This window comes from Pinus tabuliformis, chromosome 7 (assembly GCF_031772625.1).
Source record: "Pinus tabuliformis cultivar Carrire ecotype Pingquan chromosome 7, CPIR1, whole genome shotgun sequence".
Classification (NCBI taxonomy): domain Eukaryota; kingdom Viridiplantae; phylum Streptophyta; class Pinopsida; order Pinales; family Pinaceae; genus Pinus; species Pinus tabuliformis.
Window position 1 is genome coordinate 1,620,441,029 of NC_142293.1, and position 6,037 is coordinate 1,620,447,065.

Consider the following 6,037-nt stretch of genomic DNA (forward strand, 5'->3'; position numbering starts at 1 on the left):
GTTGAGGCTAAAATGTATGAAATGTTGTAAGATATATGAGTTGCAGTTCGGAAAATGAGAGTGGGAAATGTTCACATATATAACAACTTTTCTTAACAACATTTCTTTTTTATTGTGGTTCGGTAAGAATGTGCATTGATTGAAGGTAGATTTTAGTATTTAATAGGTTTTTAACACAGTCACTTGTTATGTCATTATTTAGTTTTGAATATATAGATCAAATGTAGATTTTAATATTTAATAGATTCTAAACAAAATTAATTGTTATGTAATTAATTAGTTGTGCTTTGTTTAAAGATGTTTTGGAGTTTATGATTGGAATCGGAAAAAAAAATCGGTTAAGAATAGATCTTTGTTGCTTAAAATTGGTTTTGAAGGCATAATTTTTGAGATAATTTAATAATTGTATTGAGATTTTACATCACAGTTAGTGACACAGTTAGGAGTTCTTAAGTCAAAGCATTACATAAAAAAAGGTCGGGAGTTGTAAGTTAAAGGGTTACATAAAAAAAGGTTTAGTTTAATTGATTAAATTTTTGTATTCATAAGCACCTCTAAGTATATAATCATGATGGAAATAAGTCAAAGAGTTACATAAAAAAATTTAGTTCAATTGATTAAGTTCAATTGCAATTGATTGAGTTCCTATCCCTAAAACACACAACTCTAATGGAAAATTGTGTGCCCTAATGGAAAATCAGTGTAAATTCTCTCATCAATGTCCTTGAAATCTAAAAAATATTGGTTAAGAATATAGATTTTTGTTATTTAAAACTGGTTTTGAATGTATTAAAAACAAAATTCTCTTTGTGTAGATTATGAAATATTTACAATTTAAATTTGTAGTTCCTCTCAAATTTATAATTCCAACAAAAATTTGTTGATTATGAAATATTCGCAAATCAAATTTGTAATTCCACTCAAATTTGTAATTCCAACAAAAATTTGTAAATCCTTCCTTTAGAGACTTTTTTTTACAGAATTTTCCAAACTGAAATTTGTAATTCCAACCCAAACTTGTAAATCCCAAAATATGCTTGCAATATATTTAAGAAAAATACCAAATGATGAATCACGGATTCTTTAGAAAACCATTTCATACAGATTCCTTAGCAAACCATTTCATTACTTAAGGGTCAAAACGTTAAACGACCCCTTTAGATCTTAGGAAAGTTAATAAATTGAGTTAAAACCTGAAGTTTATGTTTAAGAAGCAAGAATATCCAGTGTTGGACATTTATCTATGCATGAATGTCGATTAGGGAACACTATTTCAACCAAGGTGTTAAACGAAAATCAAATTTAAACCATTTTGACAGCACGATTTTTTATAATCAAGAATATTGATTTCATAATAAGAATGATACGCCCCTTCATATACATACAAAACGGAACGAAATCGAGCCCTGAAGGCACTCTAGAAAGTTCACAAGAGATGATTCTAAACTATAATACTACTAGGTACTACTGATCTTCTATGAACTAAAGTAGTAACCTGTCGGGAATTTGCAATCGCCATACTCTGCAACAACAAGATAAAAAACACATCATAAAATTAATCATCAAAAGACCTTCAATAATGGTAGCACATATGTAGACAAAAAGTAAGCTAATCCTGGGATAATATATGAACTTACTTGGACACTGGGTAACGACATAGGCAGCGCCCTGGAAGTCGCACGTTCCAGTCTTGCAGCTGTTCTTTTGATAATAATTGTTAAAAGCATATGAAGCATGGGCTTCCAGCGTGTTAGGGTTGTAGTAAGACGTCCCAGGCTGAATCTGCTTGCAATCCGCAGCCCCTTCTCCACATGCATAGTCTAATGCCGCCTGGAGCTTACTAGTATCGATCTTGGAATTTGCAACGCACCACGTCTCGGATGCTCCTTCTGGGGTTGTCCTGCTGCTGCGATGATGCTGCATAGAGGTGGCCGGGGTGGAAGAGGAATTGCTTCTAGAGGTGGGCGCCTGGTTGTTCATGGCTGCAGGTGTCAGAGCAATATTGTAGACATGCTCCTTGGTTGGGTAGAACAAGCCGTAGTTGCACTCCGATGTGGGACCGGGCTTCTGGTTTTCATTAAAGAGAGCAAAAATGAAGGTGTCTAGAGAGGCCTGGGGCCTGAGCGGAGTTCCAGAGTTGGAGAGGACATTCTTGATGAGGTTCCCATTATAGGTTGCAGCGTTGTCAAGGTTAGCACCGGTTTCACCCTCGTCGCCCTTAGATGGCCACCCAGTCTCAGACATGACAATGTCGAGGTTCTTATACCCAAGGGCCGACATTGCAGAGAACACTACGTCGAGCTGTGCGTCAAAGAGGTTCGTGTACAGGAGCCCGGTGTTGCTGTCCCAGACTCTGGCACTGGGGCGAAAGAGTGCGTAGTCCAGAGAAATATCGTTGGCATCGCCCTAGTAGGCAAAGAAAGGGTAGACATTGACCATGAGAGAGGACCCCGTTTGGCTTAGAAAATCGAGCATTGGCTTTATCGTGGTCTCCACAAGGTCGCTCTTGAAAAGTCCGGTTGATGGCGGGAAAGAGTTCTGGAGCACACTGGTGGCAACGGGGCTTGACACTTTGATAATTCCATCGAGGTTGTATTTGACGAGAGCCATGTGAATATTTTTCATGACAGGGACAATGTAGGAGGTGAAATCATTAGAATTGGCCAAGACTTCATTGCCGACAGCTATGGCCGTGATCTGGGTGCCCGGAACGTAGGCAACCACATTCTGCTGGACCCCAGGCATAGGCTCGCGAAAGACGATGAGCAACGTTGGAGAGTTTCTCATTGGGAAGGGCAATGGTGATTTTAATGTTGGTACCACTGAATGCATGTAGAGCTGTAGGGTCTGCGTCGTAGAGCTTCAACTTGTTTGATGCCTTGGCTCTTGATCAGCGACACTATCTTGCAGGGAAAATTTTAAGAACCCCCCCTAAATTTACATTTATAATAAATGGGCGAATCTCCATGGTATATAGGAAAAATGGAAGGCGATTCTATCAATAATATGATATGTATATATAATTTTTTGGCGAATCTCTCACCAGGCATGGTGAATATTTTACTCAATTATAAAATATTGTGTTTATTGAATACACAAATGAAATCATTGCATTTCTTTAAAATATCTTTTAAAATCAAAATTACCGAAATTACATATCGATAACCTAGTGGGTGTAGGATAAAATTCACCCGTGCCATTCACAGAAATCATGAGAAAAAACCTAATACTATATATAAAACCAAGAAAAATTCAAGTTCATCACTTCTAGGGACCTCGTAACCACCCTGCCAATACACAAGTATGTTCCTGTTTGCAATTAGAAAAATTACCCAAATTACAATATGTTTACTCCAGCATATGTTGTAAAGTTATAAAAGGATGATTAGTGCAATCAATCCATTCCTTTTAGCCCTGGATTTGTTTCAGTTTAAAACAGAAGTATACAAATATACTTGTCCAATGTCTATGCTTTAAACATTCACCTTAAGATGTTTTTACAATATAATTTCCTAAGTCTATTTAATATCTTCATTATCATAAAAACCAACCTATATCCATCTTAACTCCACATCTACCACTCTTAGGGGGATGAAATCTATTTATCCCTCTGAGCACTTGGTAGACCCAGAATTAAGACCATTCACCTTAAGATGTTTTTACAATATAATTTCCTAAGTCTATTTAATATCTTCATTATCATAAAACCAACATATATCCATCTTAACTCCACATCTACCACTCTTAGGGGGATGAAATCTATTTATCCCTCTGAACACTTGGTAGACCCAGAATTAAGATGGATCTAAGATGATAGAATTTCCTCTTTAAATAGTCTATGCTCACATGAATACCATGGTATTACCATGGGTTATCATAAACCTGGAGCTTAAAAATTACTATTAGTAATTTATAAAAATTAATAAAATTAATAGTTGATTTTTATTTTATTTTTTATTTTAACTAAGCTAAAATGTTTAACATACATTAAATTACAACATCCATCAAATATTTTTTCACTCTATGCTAGTTTGCATATCATGATATTTGATACCTCTCAGGGGTTAGTAGATCGAGAGTAAAGATGGATCTATGCTGGTTTAATTCCCCCATTTAAATAGGCTACATTCCAGGTGAATACCATGGGTCAATACCATGTGCCATTTTTATTTTTATTAATACTAATATTAGGGTTAATAATTTTTTTTTGCATGGTATTAATAACAATCTAGTCCATGGTATTTGTCCCATAGTATTTTTCCCATAGGTTTCACCTAAATATAACTCATTTTTTGAGTGTTCGTAAATATAAGGTGACTTATGGAGTAAATATAAAAAAATGTTTTATTTGTTTACCATACCTCTCATTTATTTATATTTTTATTAATTTACCATACCTCTTTTACAAATATGGTATTTGGCCAATAGGATTCACTTAAATAAAACCTCTTTCTTGAGCCTTCATAAATAGAACGAGGGTTATGGAATAAATATAAAAAGAGGTTTTATTTATTTACCATGCGTCTAGTTTATCTATATTTTTATTTATTTACCATACCTTTTGAGTAAGTATAAAAAGACGTTTTATTTATTTACCATACCTCCACTTTACTTATATTTTTATTTGTTTACACCCTTGCATGTATATAAGGTGAATTATGGAGTAAATATAAAAAATGTTTTATTTATTTACCATACCTCTCATTTATTTATATTTTTATTAATTTACCATACCTTTTTTATAAATATGGTATTTGGGCCTTTGGCCCATAGGATTCACTTAAATAAAACCTATTCTTGAAAATGGGCGAATGGATTCACTTAAATAAAATCTATTCTTGAAAATGGGTGAATGGAAGGTTGTAACTCCTAATTTCAAGGGCTAAATTTACCTTTTTTACCCTCTCCCTTAAAATAAGGTGGGCTATTTGAGGTGATTTGTAAAAATGTACTATGATGCAAAATATTTGCCCACTAAAAATTTAAAACCCCTTAATTTCGCCAAAGGGTGAACATTCGCCCCTAAAATTTTCTATGCTATCTTGGAAGCTGGGGGAAGATTGTCTGCTTTGTGACCATAGTTGATATCCACAGTGCCAGCCCCTGCAAACCAAAACAAAACAAAAAATGAAATTTACTCGGTCAATCACAGAAATCAAAGCTCAAAAAGAAATTTTGACGAACCAGACAAGAAAATGCATTTTCTCAGCTGCAGAAGCAACGATAATCAGAGAAATTAAAGCTAAAACCGCTGCAGAGGCAATGATAGTCGAAGAAATTATAGCAAAAACCTGGAACGAACAAGACAAGAAAATGCATTTTATCAGCTGCAGTAGCAACGATAATCAGAGAAATTAAAGTTAAAACCCCTGACAAACCAAACTATAAAATGCATTTTCTTTGTCTATTTCTCAGCTGCAAAGGCACTATAGTTGAAGAAATTAAAGCTAAAACCCCTCACAAACCAAACAATAAATGCATTTTCATGTCTAGTTCTCAGTTACAGAGGCAACAATAATCGAACAAATTAAAGCTTAAACAGTTGATGAACCAAACGATAAAATGCATTTTCTTGTCTGGTTCTTAGCTGCAGAGGCAACGATAATTGAAAAAATTAAAGCTTAACCTTGGACGAACCAAACTATAAAATGCATTTTCTTGTCTGGTCCCCGGCTGCAGAGACAACGATAATCGAAGAAATTAAAGCTAAAGCCCTTACAAAACAAACGCTAAAATGAGTTTTCTCACCAGCAGAGGCAACGATAGCCAGAACCACCGCAATCGCGATCAGCACTGAACTCGTCCGGAAGCTCATGCCGAGCAAAGAAACTATAACCAACCAAAGCTTCTTTCAAGTTCAATAAAATATGGCAGCGTGGGTTCTGAAATTCAAAATTCCAATATGGAGTGCCATTATACAATTCAAAATTTGGTGAAACCACTAGTTTAGAGATGAAACTTGAATATTGAGCGCCTTTACAAGTTCAAACTTGAATATTGAGCGCATTTTCAAATTCATATAACACGACATTAATGG

General features: G+C 34.9%; 1 pseudogene across 1 annotated transcript; it reads right to left on the bottom strand.

Moving 5' to 3' along the window:
• Positions 1-1,330: 1,330 nt before the first annotated feature.
• Positions 1,331-5,837, bottom strand: LOC149254433 (glucan endo-1,3-beta-glucosidase 12-like; annotated as a pseudogene). Its single transcript, XR_016266296.1, has 4 exons — positions 5,749-5,837; positions 5,039-5,103; positions 1,638-2,899; positions 1,331-1,522 (listed from the first exon to the last, which is right to left on the bottom strand). The product of XR_016266296.1 is annotated as a glucan endo-1,3-beta-glucosidase 12-like (transcript).
• Positions 5,838-6,037: the final 200 nt, after the last annotated feature.